Below are 21,032 nucleotides of genomic sequence, written 5' to 3' on the forward strand. Positions count from 1 at the left end.
AGTTTCATTATTTTTTAAGTCAACCCAGAAGTTTCACAGTCTTTATTAAATCAACAAATGAAATGAGTGATCAAGGTTATGGATTTTAAGCAAGCATGCACTACAAAGTGAAAGAAATATTGCAGCAAACCAAGTAAGATCCAGGATGTAATAATGACTTTACAACATTTGTACTTATTCAGGGTTACACTTGGTGATCCCAGTGGGGAATCCACTTAGGAAAAGAGTGGAGGAATATTGTCTACATCTAATTTTTTTTAATGTTTTACTTTGTGTATTCAGCCAACAAAATGAGAGGCTTGGTTTTTTTGTTTGTTTGTTTTGTTTTGTTTTCTCAGTAGGGTTTAGGGACCTTCGTTAGGACAGCTTTGGCCATCATTCATTTGTTGTGATTGTCATTCTCCACTCCATTTATATCCACGAGGACCCAACTAACTCAAGAAACTGGATTTTGTTTGGAAACAGGGGCACTGAACAATGACCTAAATGTGATACATAATCCTTGAGGAATGGAGGATAAGCAATAGAGAGCCACTGAAAACCAAAAGCAATGTCAACATTCTGTGAAAGGAGTGATAAAAGGGCAAATCTGAAGTTGTCTGGAAAACCAAGAGGTAGAGTTACAAAACCAAGAGGGAAAACAAAATATGTTTTCCAGAACTCAATGCCCACACAATGGAAAGGTAAAAAGCCCAAAACTTCAGAAAGTGATGAGAAATGATAGATACATAAAAAATAATAAACCAGAACACAAATGTGAGTATGAGAGAAGCCATAATTTCAGGTGATACTAAAGTACAGTGGAGCCATGATACATCACTTATTACATAGCAAAAAAAAAGAAAATTTGTAACTGGCATCTGAGTTAAATTTAGGACCTAACATATATATTGAGAAGAAATAAAGAAAGCATTATTTAATTATGACTCCTGAATTATATTCTTCATGACATGTATTTGCTTTTTTAGCTATTAAAAATGTCCTGTAAGAATGTAATTCTAACATTTTATTCACTAGTACAACTTCTACAGTCACTCTGACCCACCTGTATTTTGCCCGAATAATGAAGAAAATACTGTCAGTCCTTTGACAAATATATTGAACGCCTATTGCTAGGTATCTTGTTAAGCCCTGGAAATGAAAAGACGAAGCTTCAAATTCCTACTCTCAAGTAATTCACAGTCTAATAGGAGAGACAGATGATTAAACAGCTAATTTCAACACAATTTAAAAAGCGTTCTGATAGGTGTGAGACAGTGCTGTAACCAACTCTGGTCCTAAGAGCAGTAAAGCCTGCATTGTTCAAGGTCAAGAAAATCCACCAGGAATTTTCTTCATTAGCTTTGGTGATGAGAGGCCGCCCTTTTGGAGGATCTATGAGTATCGGGGTTTTTTTTGGGGGGTGGGCAGGAGGAGATTTTGCTGGGAAGGAGGCTGATGTCATGTCACTGGGCCATTTAGTAAAGGACAGCCATGACCCCCTCCAGGAACAAAGGCACAGAGACAATGACTAGTGGTACTACTCTGCCACTAAAAAGAGATCATCTTTACAGTTCTCCATTAGCGACTGGGCTTTGTCCTATGTGAATAAAGGACGCATTAACTTCCCACACTGTATGAAGTAGGGATGAATATTAGTTCTGTTTTTTTTTTAAATGAGGAAACTGCAGCATAGAGTGCTCAAATGCCCCAAAGCACACAGTGAGTAAATAATGGGCTCAGGATCTTAATTCATAAAACCACCAGAGTCTAGGTGTCTGACCACTGCTCTGTACTGTCTCCCTGCCTTCACTCTGAACAGAGCAGCTTTCTGCAGAAGGTTATTGTGGTTGATCAGTGATATCCACTACCTACTTAACACTGCCTACATCAGGAGATGAGAGTCTCTGACCCTTCCCTTCAAATGTGGACTAGGCTCAGTGACACTTTGACCAATAGAATATGGCAGAAGGGACATGTGGCAGCTTCTAGGTCTTGGGACACTGGCAGCTTCCACTTCCTCTCCCTGGAATATTCACTACAAGCTTTTTAAGGTCAAAAAGCAAACACGTGAGATGAAGAATATATTCAAGAGTAGCAGGCCCTAAGATGTCAGTGAAAGATCTAACCGCCCTGTTGAAGAGGCCACATGGAGAAGCCTTGAGGGTTTATGACACAACATGGAAAGGGGAAGGAGATGGCTGATTCCAGCCTTCCAGCTATCGCCTCCAAGAAAGTGTTCCCAGTCCCTCCAGACCAGCCTTGCCTTCTGCTGGATATCATCCAATGATTCCAGTTAACGCAAAGTAGAACAGAAGCTGAGAGCTATCCAAAATTCTACCCTCAAAACCATGTTAGGTCAAAAGGATGTTATTTTAAATGAATGAGGTTTAGGGTTGTTTGTTACTCAGAAATAAATAACCAGAATGGGTAAACTGACTTAGAAGCAGATATGAGATAGGGAATGGTGGAAACACAGACTCCAAAGAAAGGTAAGCTACTGGCGCCTGATGGAATACTCTTCCCAGAGAGAGGAGGGGCAAGATGGCAGAAGAGTAGGGTCCCCAAATCACCTGTCCCCACCAAATTACCTAGATTACCTTCAAATTATCCTGAAAATCTATGAATTCGGCCTGAGATTTAAAGAGAGACCAGCCGGAATACTACAGTGAGAAGAGTTTGTGCTTCTATCAAGGTAGGAAGGTGGGGAAAAAGAAAGAAACAAAAGGCATCCAAGGGGGAGGGGCCCCGCGAGGAGCCGGGCTGAGGCCGGGGCGAATGTCCCCAGGACAGGAGAGCCCCGTCCTGGAGAAGCAGGAGCTGCACCAACCTTCCCGGGCGGAAAGGCCTTGCAGGGAGTTAGAGCAGGACCCCAGGAGGGCGGGGATGCCCTCGGGCTCCCTGGGACACTAACAGACACCTGCGCCCCGGGAGAGTGCGCCGAGCTCCCTAAGGGCTGCAGCGCGCACGGCGGGACCCGGAGCAGCTCGGAGGGGCTCGGGCGGCGGCTCCGCGGAGGGGGCTGTGGGGCGGGAGCGCGAATCCAACAGCGCAGGCCCCGGGAGCACAGGGCGCCGGGACACAGCCCAGGATCCGGCCTCCCCCGGGACAGGCAGAGGCCGGGAGGGCCCAGGACAGCAAGGACGCTCATGCCGCGAGCTGAGCAGATCAGCGGCCCCGCCCCGGAGCCTCCAGGCCCTGCAGACCGAGAGCTCCTAGTTCCTGCGGGAGCTGAATCCAGGGCTCCAGAGCTGGCCCCGCCACTGTGGTTGTTCCTCCTGGGGCCTCACGGGGTAAACAACCCCCACTGAGCCCTGCACCAGGCAGGGGGCAGAGCAGCTCCCCCAAGTGCTAACACCTGAAAATCAGCACAAAGGCCCCTCCCCCAGAAGACCAGCTAGACGGACAAGTTCCAGGGGAAGTCAAGGGACTTAAAGTATACAGAATCAGAAATTACTCCCTCGTGTTTTTTTTTTTTCTTTTGATTTCTGTTTGCTTCCCCCACCCTTTTTTTTTCCTTTCTTTTTCTTTCTCTTTTTCTTCTCTTTTTTTTTCTTCCTTTTTTCTTTTTCTCTTTTCTTTCCTTCTTTCTCTCCTCTCTTTTTCTCCTTTTCCCAATACAACTTGTTTTTGACCACTCTGCACTGAGCAAAATGACTAGAAGGAAAACCTCACCTCAAAAGAAAGAATCAGAAACAGTCCTCTCTCCCACAGAGTTACAAAATCTGGATTACAATTCAATGTCAGAAAGCCAATTCAGAAGCACTATTATACAGCTACTGGTGGCTCTAGAAAAAAGCATAAAAGACTCAAGAGACTTCATGACTGCAGAATTTAGATCCAATCAGGCAGAAATTAAAAATGAATTGAATGAGATGCAATCCAAACTAGAAGTCCTAATGACGAGGGTTAACGAGGTGGAAGAACGAGTGAGTGATATAGAAGACAAGTTGATGGCAAAGAGGGAAACTGAGGAAAAAAGAGACAAACAATTAAAAGACCATGAGCATAGATTAAGGGAAATAAACGACAGCCTGAGGAAGAAAACCCTACATTTAATTGGGGTTCCCGAGGGTGCTGAAAGGGACAGAGGGCCAGAATATGTATTTGAACAAATCATAGCTGAAAACTTTCCTAATCTGGGAAGGGAAACAGGCATTCAGATCCAGGAAATAGAGAGATCCCCCCCTAAAATCAATAAAACAGGCATTCAGATCCAGGAAATAGAGAGATCCCCCCCCTAAAATCAATAAAATCACCGTTCAACACCTCGACATTTAATAGTGAAGCTTGCAAATTCCAAAGATAAAGCAAGAGACAAGAAATCCCTGAGTTTTATGGGGAGGAGTATTAGGGTAACAGCAGACCTCTCCACAGAGACCTGGCAGGCCAGAAAGGGCAGGCAGGATATATTCAGGTCCTAAATGAGAAGAACATGCAACCAAGAATACTTTATCCAGCAAGGCTCTCATTCAAAATGGAAGGAGAGATAAAGAGCTTCCAAGACAGGCAGGAACTGAAAGAATATGTGACCTGCAAACCAGTTCTGCAAGATATTTTAAGGGGGACTCTTAAAATTCCCCTTTAAGAAGAAGTTCAGTGGAACAATCCACAAAAACAAGGACTGAATAGATATCATGATGACACTAAACTCATATCTTTCAATAGTAACTCTGAACGTGAACGGGCTTAATGACCCCATCAAAAGGCGCAGGGTTTCAGACGATAAAAAAGCAGGACCCATCTATTTGCTGTCTACAAGAGACTCATTTTAGACAGAAGGACACCTACAACCTGAAAATAAAAGGTTGGAGAACCATTTACCATTTAAATAGTCCTCAAAAGAAAGTAGGGGTACCATCCTTATATCAGATAAACTATCAGATAAACTAAAATTTACCCCGAAGACTGTAGTGAGAGATGAAGAGGGACACTGTATCATACTTAAAGGATCTATCCAACAAGAGGACTTAACAATCCTCAATATATATGCCCGAATGTGGGAGCTGCCAAATATTTAAATCAATTAACAACCAAAGTGAAGAAATACTTAGATAATAATACACTTATACTTGGTGACTTCAATCTAGCTCTTTCTATACTCGATAGGTCTTCTAAACACAACATCTCCAAAGAAACGAGAGCTTTAAATGATACACTGGACCAGATGGATTTCACAGATATCTACAGAACTTTACATCCAAACCCAACTGAATACACATTCTTCTCAAGTGCACATGGAACTTTCTCCAGAATAGACCACATACTGGGTCACAAATCTGAACCGATACCAAAAGATTGGGATCGTCCCCTGCATATTCTGAGACCATAATGCCTTGAAATTAGAACTAAATCACAACAAGAAGTTGGGAAGGACCTCAAACACGTGGAGGTTAAGGACCATCCTGCTAAAAGATGAAAGGGTCAACCAGGAAATTAAGGAAGAATTAAAAACATTCATGGAAACTAATGAGAATGAAGATACAACCGTTCAAAATCTTTGGGATGCAGCAAAAGAGGTCCTAAGGGGGAAATACATAGCAATACAAGCATCCATTCAAAAACTGGAAAGAACTCAAATACAAAAGCTAACCGTACACATTAAGGAGCTAGAGAAAAAACAGCAAATAGATCCTACACCCAGCAGAAGAAGAGAGTTAATAAAGATTCGAGCAGAACTCAATGAAATCGAGACCAGAAGAACTGTGGAACAGATCAACAAAACCAGGAATTGGTTCTTTGAAAGAATTAATAAGATAGATAAACCATTAGCCAGCCTTATTAAAAAGAAGAGAGAGAAGACTCAAATTAATAAAATCATGAATGAGAAAGGAGAGATCACTACCAACACCAAAGAATACAAACAATTTTAAAAACATATTATGAACAGCTATACGCCAATAAATTAGGCAATCTAGAAGAAATGGACGCATTCCTGGAAAGCCACGAACTATCAAAACTGGAACAGGAAGAAATAGAAAACCTGAACAGGCCAATAACCAGGGAGGAAATTGAAGCAGTCATCAAAAACCTCCCAAGACACAAAAGTCCAGGGCCAGATGGCTTCCCAGGGGAATTCTATCAAACATTTAAAGAAGAAACCATACCTATTCTACTAAAGCTGTTTGGAAAGATAGAAAGAGATGGAATACTTCCAAATTCGTTCTATGAGGCCAGCATCACCTTAATTCCAAAACCAGACAAAGACCCCACCAAAAAGGAGAATTACAGACCAATATCCCTGATGAACATGGATGCAAAAATTCTCAACAAGATACTAGCCAATAGGATCCAACAGTACATTAAGACAATTATTCACCATGACCAAGTAGGATTTATCTCCGGGACACAAGGCTGGTTCAACACTCGTAAAACAATCAATGTGATTCATCATATCAACAAGAGAAAAACCAAGAACCATATGATCCTCTCATTGGATGCAGAGAAAGCATTTGACAAAATACAGCATCCATTCCTGATCAAAACTCTTCAGAGTGTAGGGATAGAGGGAACATTCCTCAACATCTTAAAAGCCATCTACAAAAAGTCCACAGCAAATATCATTCTCAATGGGGAAGCACTGGGAGCCTTTCCCCTAAGATCAGGAACAAGACAGGGATGTCCACTCTCTACACTGCTATTCAACATAGTACTGGAAGTCCTAGCCTCAGCAATCAGGCAACAAAAAGACATTCAAGGCATTCAAATTGGCAAAGAAGAAGTCAAACTCTCCCTCTTCGCCGATGACATGATACGCTACACAGAAAACCCAAAAGACTCCACCCCAAGATTGCTAGAACTCATACAGCAATTTGGTAGCATGGCAGGATAGAAAATCAATGCCCAGAAATCAGTGGCATTTCTATACACTAACAATGAGACTGAAGAAAGAGAAATATAGGAGTCAATCCCATTTACAATTGCACCCAAAAGCATAAGATACCTAGGAATAAACCTAACCAAAGAGGTAAAGGATCTATACCCTCAAAACTATAGAACACTTCTGAAAGAAATTGAGGAAGACACAAAGAGATGGAAAAATATTCCATGCTCATGGATTGGCAGAATTAATATTGTGAAAATGTCAATGTTACCCAGGGCAATTTACACGTCTAATGCAATCCCTATCAAAATACCATGGACTTTCTTCAGAGAGTTGGAACAAATTATTTTAAGATTTGTGTGGAATCAGAAAAGACCCCGAATAGCCAGGGGAATTTAAAAAAGAAAACCATATCTGGGGGCATCACAATGCCAGATTTCAGGTTGTACTACAAAGCTGTGGTCATCAAGACAGTGTGGTACTGGCACAAAAACAGACACATAGATCAGTGGAACAGAATAGAGAACCCAGAAGTGGACCCTGAACTTTATGGTCAACTAATATTCGATAAAGGAGGAAAGACTATCCATTGGAAGCAAGACAGTCTCTTCAATAAATGGTGCTGGGAAAATTGGACATCCACATGCAGAAGAATGAAACTAGACCACTCTCTTGCACCATACACAAAGATAAACTCAAAATGGATGAAAGATCTAAATGTGAGACAGGAGTCCATCAAAATCCTAGAGGAGAACACAGGCAACACCCTTTTTGAACTCGGCCACAGTAACTTCTTGCAAGATACATCCAGGAAGGCAAAAGAAACAAAAGCAAAAATGAACTATTGGGACTTCATCAAGATAAGAAGCTTTTGCACAGCAAAGGATACAGTCAACAAAACTAAAAGACAACCTACAGAATGGGAGAAGATATTTGCAAATGACGCATCAGATAAAGGGCTAGTTTCCATGATCTATAAAGAACTTATTAAACTCAACAGCAAAGAAACAAACAATCCAATCATGAAATGGGCAAAAGACATGAAGAGAAATATCACAGAGGAAGACATAGACATGGCCAACACGCACATGAAAAAATGCTCTGCATCACTTGCCATCAGGGAAATACAAATCAAAACCACAATGAGATACCACCTCAAGGGATCCCTGGGTGGCGCAGCGGTTTGGCGCCTGCCTTTGGCCCAGGGCGCGATCCTGGAGACTCAGGATCAAATCCCACGTCAGGCTCCTGGTGCATGGAGCCTGCATCTCCCTCTGCCTGTGTCTCTGTCTCTGCCTCTCTCTCTCTGTGACTATCATAAATAAATAAATAAAAAATAAAAAAATAAAAAAAAAAAAAAGAGATACCACCTCAAACCAGTGAGAATGGAGAAAATTAACCTGGCAGGAAACCACAAATGTTGGAGAGGATGCAGAGAAAAGGGAACCCTCTTACACTGTGGGTGGGAATGTGAACTGGTGCAGCCACCCTGGAAAACTGTGTGGAGGTTCCTCAAAGAGTTAAAAATAGACCTGCCCTTCGACCCAGCAATTGCACTGCTGGGATTTACCCCAAAGATTCAGATGCAATGAAACGCTGGGACACCTGCACCCCGATTGTTTAGCTGCAATATCCACAATAGCCAAACTGTGGAAGGAGCCTCGGTGTCCATCGAAAGATGAATGGATAAAGAGGATGTGGTTTATGTATACAATGGAATATTCCTCAGCCATTAGAAATGACAAATACCCACCATTTGCTTCAATGTGGATGGAACTGGAGGGTATTATGCTGAGTGAAGTAAGTCAATCGGAGAAGGACAAACAGTGTATGTTCTCATTCATTTGGGGAATATAAATAATAGTGAAAGGGAATATAAGGGAAGGGAGAAGAAATGTGTTGGAAATATCAGAAAGGGAGACAGAACATAAAGACTCCTAACTCTGGGAAACGAACTAGGGGTGGTGGAAGGGGAGGAGGGTGGGGGGTGGAGGTGAATGGGTGACGGGCACTGAGGGGGGCACTTGACGGGATGAGCACTGGGTGTTATTCTGTATGTTGGTAAATTGAACACCAATAAAAAATAAATTTATTTAAAAAAAAAAAAAAAGGAGTACTCTTCCCACTGGCAGCAGGTAGGAATCCTCGGAATCGGTCAGCTATTTAAAGAGAGAAAGAGGGGCACCTGGGTGGCTCTGCAGTTAAATATCTGCCTTAGGCCTAGGGCATGATCCCAGGGTCCTGGAATCAAGTCTCACATCAGGCTCCTTGCAGGGAGCCTGCTTCTCCCTCTGCCTGTGTCTCTGCCTCTCTGTGTGTGTCTCTCATGAATAAATAAATAAAATCTTCAAAAAATAAAACAAAATAATAAAGAGAGAAAGAGTGAGAGTTCATCAAAGGAAGCACATCTTTGCATTAATGGTTCTTTCACTACAAATGTTTACTTTCTACATGTGTGTCCTTTCCATTACACTTATGTTTTCAGTCAAGTTTTACTAAGCCTTGCAGCCTAGATTAGAATGAAGGAAAAGACACAGCAGGATAGGGCAGGAATAAGCAAATAGTTATCTACCATACTCTATATAGCACAAAGGAAATGCCCTAGTTGTTTGGTCAGACTGCGTAGGTTCAAATCCCAAATCTACAAGTTTCTAGTTTTATCTCCTTGGACAAATCATTTAAGTCCTTTGCAACTCAGATGCCCCATCTATAAAATCAGAGACAGTACTGACTCCCTATGCTTTCTATATCCATCATCAAGAAAAATGGGGAGCTTCAGAAACCTTCCTCAGTCTTCCCTCAATACTCATTGCCTTACTGCCAACATCTGCCTTGAGTCCAGTTCTTCTGGAAGAGGGGGTGAAGGGTCTAGAAACCTAGAGAGTTCCTAAAATTCCTCCTGACAATAAGCATGTGGAGTAGAGAGAATGAGCAGAGAAAACACCCAGGAGTATGAGATAGAACTATCTGTGGAAACCATAAGTAGACCAAATGACATTATATCTGGTGTGTAGAATAGAAGGTATAAGTAGTGAGGGTGAGGGGAAGGTGAGGAGTTGGACAAGAAAAAGCAAGATCAGACCACGGAAAGCCTTATTTCGCAGGCCACGTAGGCTTCATTGTGACAGCAAGTGGAGGTGAGGGAGGCACTTACAAAGTCAGAAATTGTAGACACTTACCACGTACTAACATTTAATCTTCATAAGAAATTTGTTAGGCTGGTAGGGAATGTATCATTATTCCATTGCTATTGAGGAGACAAGATCTAGAGGTATAGTCACTAGGACTCAACAGGTTTGTAGAGTCTTCTCAGACCCAAGCAACTTGAGGCAGAAAATAAAGTTGGTGGTAGAAGCCTACTCAACACACACATGTGAAGAGAACAGTTACTTTATAAATCCTCTCTCTACTCTGGAATTTCACTGTACAGAAAAAGCAATAAATGTATCTTAGGCAATCTAGCTCCTATCCCTAAGTTTACTTCCTATGACATAGTAATGAAACCAAACAGGAGCTGGTGGTTATTTATATATGCCAAGTTTTCCAAATGATTCTTCTCAGCAAAGTGTTTGTCTTGAGTTATAAAGCAACGAGAGACCTTTGTTCAACCAGACAAGACTCCAATAGTCCATATAAAAAAAAACAAATGATTTTAACGGCGGTATCACCCATCAAGGCTAACAGTGGGAAACCCACATTACATCCTAACAATGAGGTAGCACAAATTTGTTTAATAATCAGTTTGTCTTGCCTTTTGATGGCAAGGTGAATGAAACTCACATTCTTTCCTGAGCAAAAAAATTCTAAATCCAAGTCCACCTGATTTGGTCTAAGTTTTTATGTTTTAATTCCATCTATCATGTTTCATTCAAAACCATTAAGGAATAAAAGAACTATAGCTAGTCTCCAGCAATTATTAACCTTTAAAATTTCTAACCTAGAGAGAGTTTACTCTCAAGACTCACAATGACTTAGTAGTCAGGAATATTGGAATTTTCCTGTAAGATGAAACCTGTGTTTTCAACAATATCCCTTTACTTTTCAGTTATTAAACTTCCCCCACCAACTAGCACCTCCACTAACATGAACAATTTAGGAGAAAACATCCGTCTTCAGAGTCCTTCATCTAAAGGAAAAAGAACAAAAAACATAGGCCTCTGTATTCACTGGTGGCCGGAAATTCAGCAGATGAAAGGAAATGGAGTTTCAGACCTTTGCAAACTGTCTTTATTCTATGACCTCTTACTACACACTTTCACCATAAGAAAATAAAAAGGAAAAACAATCATTATTATTTTTTTAGTCTGCACCAAGATATGAGTATTTTGTAATTATTCCTTTCCTTTCAGAAAAAGGCACCATGACACTCACAGCCATTCCTCTAGAGATTCTCCATTCTCTCTCACCAAACGCTCTCACCACCAGGTGCTCTTGATTTGTTTATTAAACCCTTAGATCGTTCCTTCAGTCTTTTCAGTAGGACCCTCACCTCTGTCCTCACTGCTCTTATGGCCTTAAATAGCCCAAACTTCTGCCTAATGTCTCTTCTTCTCATTCTCCAATCAAGTAATACTGTTGCCCTTCCAGACTCTAAGCCTCATCATAAACCTTCTTACCTCAAAATTCTTCTGGGCTAATTCTAAAATTTTTCAGGAGAAATGCTGAATTCCTTAATGTGGTCCCCTCTCATTATCCTGACTTGGCTGTAATTCCAGAGCCAGGGTAAAGGGTGGAGTGATGCAGTCCAGAATTGAAAGAACATGCTCTTGTCTCATGAAGTTAGCAATACAAGCAAGTGTTCCATTTAGGCTCAGTCTTTTATGCCCCAGGTCTTTCGAGAAAGGAAAGTCAGGCCTTTCAAAAAGCCTGAGATCTTCAATGTAGAATTTGGGGTATCACAGATGGTCCCATGAAATGGACTTTATGCTTGCCTCCCCAGAATATTTTTCTCTTGGAGAATATTTCCTCAATTCTCCAATTTTTCCTGCTGAGAAAAAACTTTGAAGCTTCAGTTGGATTCACTCCAAGAGGCTCTAGTTGGTTTAAACCAAGTGAGGCTACCCCTCACCACAGTGAGGTGAATGGTTCAGGGATGGGTATGTAAATTGGCCCTATTCCAAACAGCTCAGAGCATTCTTCTGGCCTCTAGTATTGATTCAGAGGCAGGCACGTGATCTAAGATGCTCCAATCATAATAAAGATCTGGACTTTGAGGAATGTGGGAAGGCATCCTGTTACTTCCTCTGGCTGTGAAGAAGGAAGCTTGCAGCCTGAAGCTGCTAGCTAGCAGCTACTTTGCCACTATAATGTCAGACTAAGGATAAATCCAACATAAACGTGGGCAGAGAGTGAGGCCAAATACTCAGAGAACCACACACACATATACACACAAATGGGGTTTCATTCCTGAAGACATGGTGGACATTTATTTGGGTTATTTACTAAATGAGTCAATAAATTCCCCTTACTGTTGAAAGCCAGACCTATCACCTAAACCATCCTAATCTATCCTGTACCTCATTATTTTTCCCTCTTCAACACAAACCCTTCATCTTTGTAAATTCTTTCCTCTCTGTACCCACTTCACTTATTTTATCTCTGGGTTTCCGGAGAGGCTGTCAGCATTTAATTCCTTCTTCTGAGCCAGCTGGGACCTCGAAGTGTGTAGGTGCTTCCAACTCTGTGGATAGAGGAGGTGGGAGGCTCTTCTTATGAACTAGTTTCAAGGTTAAATATCTTAGAAACAATTAGATCTTTCTTCTCCATACCTCCAACACAGTTATTACGTTAAAAACGTTTAGTCTTTTGCCAACTTCCAGTTGTATTCCCAAAGGTGCCCTCCATTAACCTGACTTCAGTCCACAGCAAGACCTGGGGAAGCCGGGTAGAAAGTGAGGGTGAGGGAAGGAGAAAAACAAATCACTCCACGGCGCACATGGAACTGCTCACGGTCCCCTGAAAAGTGTGACTTAAAACAGTCCTCTGCTTTTCCACATACCCTCCTCTTTGCCCAGAATCCCTCGACTGAACTCATGGCCTCATAGATGGAGGCTTACCTTTCAAGACTTAACTAAAAACCCAGGTTATGAATACACAATTGAGCATTCTCTCCATCATGTCCTCACTATGGTATCCAGACTTCTCTCACAGCTCTTACCATTCTTGTTCACACTCACATATGTTGAATTCTGACTCCCTCACCAGACCCAGATGATAAATACCACTGGAAAGCAAACCCCCTGTCATATGATAAAGGTAAAGACTCAAACATTTTTTGTATATTGAATCTCATCTATAAGCTACAATATGAAAAGGATTAGCTTTAGACTTCTTATATATAATGGAAGTCTCCAGTGACTATTATAGACAGTGGAAGAAAGAAAGTGAGCTTTGAAGGTAAGATGAGAACCCTTATGAGAATGTAAAAAAGAACTTTGCACTCATGCCTGAAACACCTAACCTTTGCATTAAATCACCCGGTCAGCAAACCACCACCACACCAACTACTGCCAAACCCTAGCCAATTAATCGCCAATGTTAACTAATCTGATTAATTACTTCACCAATCACAATGCTGCTTCATTTAAATTTAATTTTTTATTTATTTATTTATGATAGTCACACACAGAGAGAGAGAGAGAGAGAGAGAGAGGCAGAGACACAGGCAGAGGGAGAAGCAGGCTCCATGCCCCGGGAGCCCAACGTGGGATTCGATCCCGGGTCTCCAGGATCGCGCCCTGGGCTGAAGGCAGGCGCTAAACCGCTGCGCCACCCAGGGATCCCTTCATTTAAATTTAATCTAACACACCCAATACTTATTCCAAATTCTTCATAAACCCTGACTTTTGCTTGCTTCAAGAGGGCTCATTGCCAGTTGCAGGTCCCTCTTGGCCAACAAGAAATAAATTCAGCTACTGTCCCTCAGATTTGAGTCTGCAGTCTTGTAAGTCATGACTGCTTTTAATACCTGAAACATGCCCAATCTACAATGACTGAGGTATTTTTCAGGTGGGGGGAACAAAGCCTCTCCTACCTAATGCTATTACACCATCCACAGACTTCCCAACCTCCCAACCCCTTAACCTATCTGTAACCCTTCTATTTTACCCACTCAATAAAATAAAAATTAAACAAATGCAATTAATTCTTTTCTTTTCCATTCAGTAAAACTCAAAGTCAGTTGTTTAAAATTACAAGAATTACTTGAAGAGATCTTTAGATCAACAAGAACTATATGGATCTAAGAGATAAATACTCCAAAAATTGATGGCTTACTTGCTCAAGTGCCCACCATTAGGGAGAGACATTACCAAAGTGTCTGAGCTACACAGGATTTAAATTTCAGTGCAGAACCTCAACTAAATCTTCAATACAGATTTCCAGCAACAATTTAATAAGTTTTCAGTCATTTTAATTCTTGAAGAAATTTTACTGCTGGTATTTTTTAATGTTTTCTTCTTTATAATTTCATGCAAGCTATTTTTATAATATAGTATCTTTTAATTTAAAAAATATTCAATGCAAACATTCCAACTGTACAAAGAAAATGACTATGAAATTCATCTTCTGTGCTTGGCACTGACATTTCACTTACAATGGGTGTGGCAGACGGGAACCTGGCCAGTGTGTGTGTTAGCTCGCTGGTAATAAAATGGTTTGATCCTAAGAACCTTCCTTTTCATCCTCTTTGCTGATGGTTAAAATAGCATGAAAAAGCATTAGCATAGTTACTGTCTTACAGAAGTCACTCAATGAACACTTTGTTCAAATTTGAAATTCAGTGTAAGAAAAGTAAATATCGTGGTATCTGTTTGCCAAAAACACCTAATTCTCTCCCTCCCAGCACATGTTTGGATTATATTTACTTGCCCTCTTATGTTTGGGTGGGGTGTGCCACTAAGAGATGCCACTCAAGAGTAGCTAATCCCTGAGAGGCCTTCTAGAGCCCTCTTTTTTTAAAAAAAAAGATATTGTTTATTTATTCATGAGAGACACAGAGAGCGGCAGAGACATAGGCAGAGAGAGAATCAGGCTCCTCGCAGGGAGCCTGATGCGGGACTCGATCCTAGGACCCGGGGATCAGGACCCAAGCTAAAGGTAGACACACTTAACCACTGAACCACCCAAGTGCCCCTAAGCCCTCTTTTCCTTCAGACATGGAGACTGGCTATTATTCTATCAGACCCCTGAATGATTATGGTGAACAGAACCTTCTATTGATATGTGATGAACATAAAACATGACCCAGAAATAACCTTTTGTTGTTTTAAGCCACAGAGCATGGGGTTGTGTGTCATTCCAGCAAAACATAGTCTCTCCTGACTGATTCAAGTGTAATAAGGCCCATCCAAGAAAATGAAGTCATTCAGGTACTAAAAATACATCCCAACAGAATGATTTCACCTAAAAGTAATCTTTTTTGGACACTGAGAATAGTATACTAAGCATAGATTATACATCACTTAAAATTCTATGAATTAAGAAATGTCAAGAACAAATAGCAAGAAAATGGCCTCTCATTTCACCTAATGTTCAAACCTCAAATGACAAACTAAACTCTAAAACTGGAGGCCAAAGTAAAGTCAAAGAAAGCTCAAACTCTTTACCACGCACTTCACACTCCGGCCCCACTAGGGGCTGGGGCTGCCAGCCTAATTGAGGTTTGTCTGCTGACTGCTGTTACCCTAGATGCTGTCGCTAATAATTATAGCCAGGCCTTTCTCCCCACTTTGCTCATTTCCTTCTTAGCATGAGTCAACAAACTTTGTTTTAAGCTCTGTAAGGGGCACTAGTCTTTCTTTTGTTCTTGGCAGAGGGAGGAATATTTTTAGAAAATAACCTTACTATTTTCAGAGGGGGGTCATTAGCAGCCACAAAATGAGAATAATGTGTGTCCCCGAGGGCTCAGATACCTAGTTAGTGAATTCTGAGCCCTCTGACTCCAAACCACAGAAGCTTCACCATCCTGTATGAACTCCTGTTGCAGAAGCAATTCAGGATGACACATCCCCTCTCGTGCTACCTGGCTGGGCCTTGGTTTCTGGGGGGAACAAAGAGAGTTCAGAGTTTTAGAGTTAAAAATAAAATCACATCATCGTTGGGCATCATAAATCTTCACTAAAGGAAATGAGTACGCCACTACAAATTTCCCTAGGATAAGCTAAGTTCCTGTGACAGAAACGCAGTGCAGTGTCTCTCTGCTGGGGACAGCCTGTGCATGAAGTCTGGTCAGCTCCTTCGCTTGAAAAACTCAGTCTGTGCAGTTGACACTCACTCATGTCTCAAAAAAGAGACTATGTAAATGTTCTCCACAGATTTGTAAATGACACTCCTGAAACCCTTCCTTCTCCCCTCCCCAGTTTTTCTTCCCCCTCTTATAATTGAAATAGCACTCTGGAACCAAACCCTCCCTTTACAGAGTTCGTTAACATTTTCTCAAAGAACAGTCCTACATAATTCCTAAATTGAGCTTGCCTTCTTTTACGTTGTGGCAAAGTGCAATTACAGTTTAAAGGGAATATTTATGTACATTAGTTAACGACATCATTGCAACTTACTGCTCACACATCAACACTTAATTAGTGTAAGCATAAGTGACATAATTGCTACAAGGCATGCATTTACTAGTAATGTGAGGTAATTTCATGCACTATGCACATTTTAAATATCTACTTTATACTTTGTCAGGCTGATTTTTTTAAATCAATAAGGGATATTTACATGGATCAGAAAGCAGTCTTCTTCCCTACTGTAGACAAATATACTGTTAATGGCCTTTTGATGCATTTAATATCCTGCAGGGTTTTCAAAGCCAGAAAGGTTAAAGATGGACTGCAGACCCTGCCCTCAGATATAAAGAAAATCCCCTAATGTATATAGTGTCATCAACATTAATTATATGTCTTGCCCTCTTTCCTTTACAACTATGTAATATGCTTTTAAATCTCTCCCCAGGTATTACAAATTCTAGTTTGGAATTACTTCTTTGAAATACATGGTTCTGTAAAATGGAGAGTTTCAGAGCCCCCTTTAAAAACGGCAAACACTTCTAAGAAATGAGGTAGAGTGTGTTTCTACAGTGTACAGGTATTCAAAGCAACTCCCTGCAGAGATTTCTCCAGTGGCTTTTCCGATGCTTCAGATGCTTCTTCATCAAGTTCAAACCCCAGCATGGGACAGCACCAGACCTTTAGAATCTGGCTGTTACTCACTTTCAGCCTCTTGAGAGGGGGCATTCCAATCACTCCAAAGGCTGGCTTCTCTCTCTACCCTTGCTCATGCTACACCCTCTTCCTGCTGCAACACTACCCCCCACTCCCGCAACCCCACCAAACTCCTTGGAGTCTCAGCGCTGTCATGCAGCCCTACTGCATGCTCCTCTCTCCCTGATCACAGCCTCAATCACAGGGTATATGTTGCTACTCACACATCTGTCTCCCTGGTAGATAATGGACAAGACTCACATGATGCATTGATTTCACTTAGCTGATCCCACGGAACTGTGGTGAGTACCAGGTCCCGCAGAGGCAGACAAGTGTAGTGAATGAGAACCTGAACTTGAGAATAAAATAATCTTCAACTCAAGGTGACGGTAGCCAAAATCCTTCTCCTGCCTCAAGTTCCTCATATGTAGAATGGGGACAAGTGGCCTAAACACAAACCTTAGACTGGCTGACCCTTAACCATGGTTCTTGAGCTATGGACATGGATTTTTCTCCCTGGCTACCTGTCTCTCTGGCACCCATGCTCATTTTTATCCCTGAATCTCATCTTCAGGCCTGCCCTACCTTACTCAATATGCAGCTCTCCCAGCCCAGGGTAGCGATTATGCTCTGGAACAAAATTTTAACCGTCACGTCCACAGCAATACTGGGATTCTAAGTTACTTTTCCCCTCTCAGGAAGGCAATCGACACCTCACCTCCAGATGGAAGTGCCCTAGATTTAAGTTCCAGCTCAGCCGTTCCATGAGTTATTTAGAAACTATTTAAGTGCCAACTATATACCAGGCAATGTGTTAGGTATTCTATTCAGAGGGCAATGGTGAGTGAAAGTCACATCTCAGAGCACAAACGGTTCCTGCTGGGTCCGACACAGTCTTGAACTTGCTGGATGCTGTTTCTGTAATGCGGAGACAATACACACCCCACCCCACTTAGAAGTCTGTGATGAAAATAAAAAGAGAAAGCGTATATGGGGATATATTACAAACTGTAAAGCACTATGCAAATCAAGACTATCAAATGCTTCTCGCTTCCCAACTGTCTCCCAATGCTTAGTCCATATTAACCTAGCAGCATATGGCGCATAGTTAAGTGCACTTTCCCCTACGGTTTCTATCTCTAGACCATGCTACACTCCCCATAAGTTCAGATCTTCCTGCTTGACAGGCTAATGTGTTGTTGCCATCCCCCCTGATATTTAGTCTAATTCTGATTTGAGGCTACGGAAGTAACAAGTGAAGCTATTTTAGAGGTGCCTGGGGTCGTAAAACATTTTGAAAATTATTTTGCTGTCGCAGTCACGTCAGAATAGATCTGCATGAAGATTCTGTGGTTGTGAAGTGAACATGAGGTGCCTTTCTGCTTGTGCTCTTGAGAGAGCTGGCATGATGAACGGTGCTGTCAGGAGTCACTTTGCTGAACGCCAGGGAGGCCCACATGGAGCCCGCTGAGCCAGGGCCTTGGGGATCTGCCCTGCAACTCTGAGGAAGCTTTGCAACCAAGAGTGCCTAGAAGGATCCAGGAACAGGAAACAAAGAGTCTCTTACCACCAAGAGACTCTTTCTTTCTTTCTTTCTTTTTTTTTTTTTTAAGTGTCAGAAGTGGATGTCTTTTTTCAACAGGAGAGAACCAGAAAGCACTGTGAGTGTGAGGAAGTATCCATTTTGCACTTTCTAAAAGAATAACTGAGAAAAGTTGCAAAAATCAGAACTGAAATTCTCTAGCCCTTTATTCCCTCCTCTTAGTTTGTGCATTGAGCCTATCTGCCCTCTTTAAGTAATGATAGCAGTGGGGGCACCTGGGTGGATCAGTGGTTGAGCGTCTGCCTTTGGCTCAGGTCATGATCCTGGAGTCCTGGCATCCAGTCTGCATCAAGCTCTCCGTGGGGAGCCTGCTTCTCCCTCTGCCTATGTCTCTGTGTCTCTCATGAATAAATAAATATCATCTTTAAAAAAAAAAGTAACAATAGTAATGATATGGGAGCACACTGACCAAAAATACAGCTTTTAAACAATAGCCTTGAAATAAGAGCTTTCCAGAAGAGGAAGCCCAGGGTTGGCGGTGGTCATGGAGGGGTCTGTCTGTTTACCACAGACAGGAAAGAAATGTAAGGAGGGATCAAGGGTGGGGGGACCAGAGTCTACACTACAAACACCAGGACCACAGAGTTAACTACTTCACTTATCTCTGTGTATTTTTACAGCACATAGCTGGGGAATACATATACACAAAAGAATTCTATACTCCCAAAGCATCAAGATAATCAAAGCACAAATATAACTTCTAGATTATCTTCTTCTAACCCTCACGAAGTAGGCTGTGAGGTCCTTTAGGATTAGAACCAAATGTTACCCATTTCTGGACCAAGCATGTTACATAGCGCTTTAGACAGAGAACGTCTTCCATGGGTACTCATTGAATGAACGAATGACCAAACAACAGTGAAAGAACTAAGAGACAGGAAGAGGAGACAGGTGAAGAGATCGTGATGGAGAAAAGAAGAGAAAAAAAAATTGTATAGAGAGTAATGAGCATATAAAGTTAATGGATAAAAATCAGAAAGTACGGTGGTTTGTCCAGCCTAAACTGCTTGGCTGATTAAAAAACAAACAAACAAACAAACCAGCCAGGTGAGTTGGGTGTTTTGTGAAGGGAAGCAGAAAGTCAACATACCGTGGTTTTCTTCCTCTCTCACCGTAGACCCTATCTTGCCAGAAAAAAAGCAGAAGAAAAGTTACCTTTTTCAGATAAAAATCCCTCTTGCACATGACCAGGTTATCTCAGCTTCCTGATTCCGGAAGCCTTCTATAGATCTATAATTCTAGAATGTGGTAACCGAAATCACTCTGCCTTCTGCCATCCCCTAATTCTATGCACAAAGGTCATCCACACATAGAGTCACCATCATATGTCCTACCCCACTAATGCACTGGAAGCATTCAAAGTGGTGTATCAGATTCAGCAGCTTTCAGACAAAGAATATAATTTTTAATGCACTGTGGCAAAGTAAGCGCCATGGTGCTTTTGACCTTCATTATTTGTTCTGAATAGAACCACATGGTTCTCAGAGCTTGCAAGAGCATATTTCCACAAACCTCCATCAAGTAACAATTATTGATGATTCTTATCTCTTTCAATAAATATTTTAGAACATGGCAGAATCATGGTGTCAGTAGGAGACATCCTCAAAATGTCCTCCTGGATAGGGGCTATTATTTTTCTAGTTACACAAAAGAGAGAGCTTTTATCCCCCTTCTCAGTAGACTGATGTATTTATGTCACAAATCTCCACATAAAGATTTTAATAGCCAAGAAATTGTTACTCCTATGTCTTCTCTCAAATATATGAACCATTCTGGCTCTCCATTTTGCCTCTTTTATGTCAACTTATACCTACCTGCCACCTTCAAAAGCTCTATCTCTAGGCCCTAGGGAAAAGTTGCAATTGAACAAGGATGTGTCCAGACCCGGTATAGACCAGTGACTCTTAAGATTCATCTGGATAAGCAGAGATGTACTCCAAAATATGTCCAGCCCTTTTTATATAACTCATCCTCCCAGTGTGGCTTACCAGAGCATTTCCAAAACCACAATTTACAATTCACAATGGAACACATGTTATGTTACTTACAAACAAAGGCACACATCCGTTTTATAATAATAACAATATAAAAACAATCATAACAATACCAACTTGAACTGCAACTTGCGGTTACCTTCTGGCTCCCCAGAAGGGGAGCAAAACAAACAACAAACAGAATTTAAAATATAAAGTACTAGTGAAAGACAAAGGCTTGTGTCAATTGTATCTTACCTCTGAAGGAACTAGAGTTCCTAAAACACAGGCTGGGCATTCTATATCCTTTAATTCAGCTGTGCCATCCATCAGTAAATCGTGGGCATTCATTAATTCTCACTAACCATGAATGCATGAAGAATGAAAACCTCTACCTAAGCCTTGCAGAGAAATTGACAATAGAAGCCAAGTTTCAAAAGGGACCCACTGAG

General features: G+C 41.5%; 1 long non-coding RNA gene across 2 annotated transcripts in view; it reads right to left on the minus strand.

Annotated features, from left to right (window-relative positions):
- Nucleotides 1-19,831, minus strand: part of LOC140639120 (uncharacterized) — a 230,600-nt gene extending 210,769 nt beyond the window's left edge. Inside the window, exon 1 of one of the 2 annotated variants that reach the window (XR_012035974.1) lies at nucleotides 19,763-19,831. This is a non-coding gene — a long non-coding RNA (uncharacterized lncRNA). The remainder of the gene's footprint in view (nucleotides 1-19,762) is intronic. The other variant, XR_012035978.1, reaches the window with a different exon arrangement.
- Between the last annotated feature and the right edge of the window lie 1,201 nt (nucleotides 19,832-21,032).

Source organism: Canis lupus, chromosome 1 (genome assembly GCF_048164855.1).
Source record: "Canis lupus baileyi chromosome 1, mCanLup2.hap1, whole genome shotgun sequence".
In the NCBI taxonomy this organism is placed as follows: domain Eukaryota; kingdom Metazoa; phylum Chordata; class Mammalia; order Carnivora; family Canidae; genus Canis; species Canis lupus.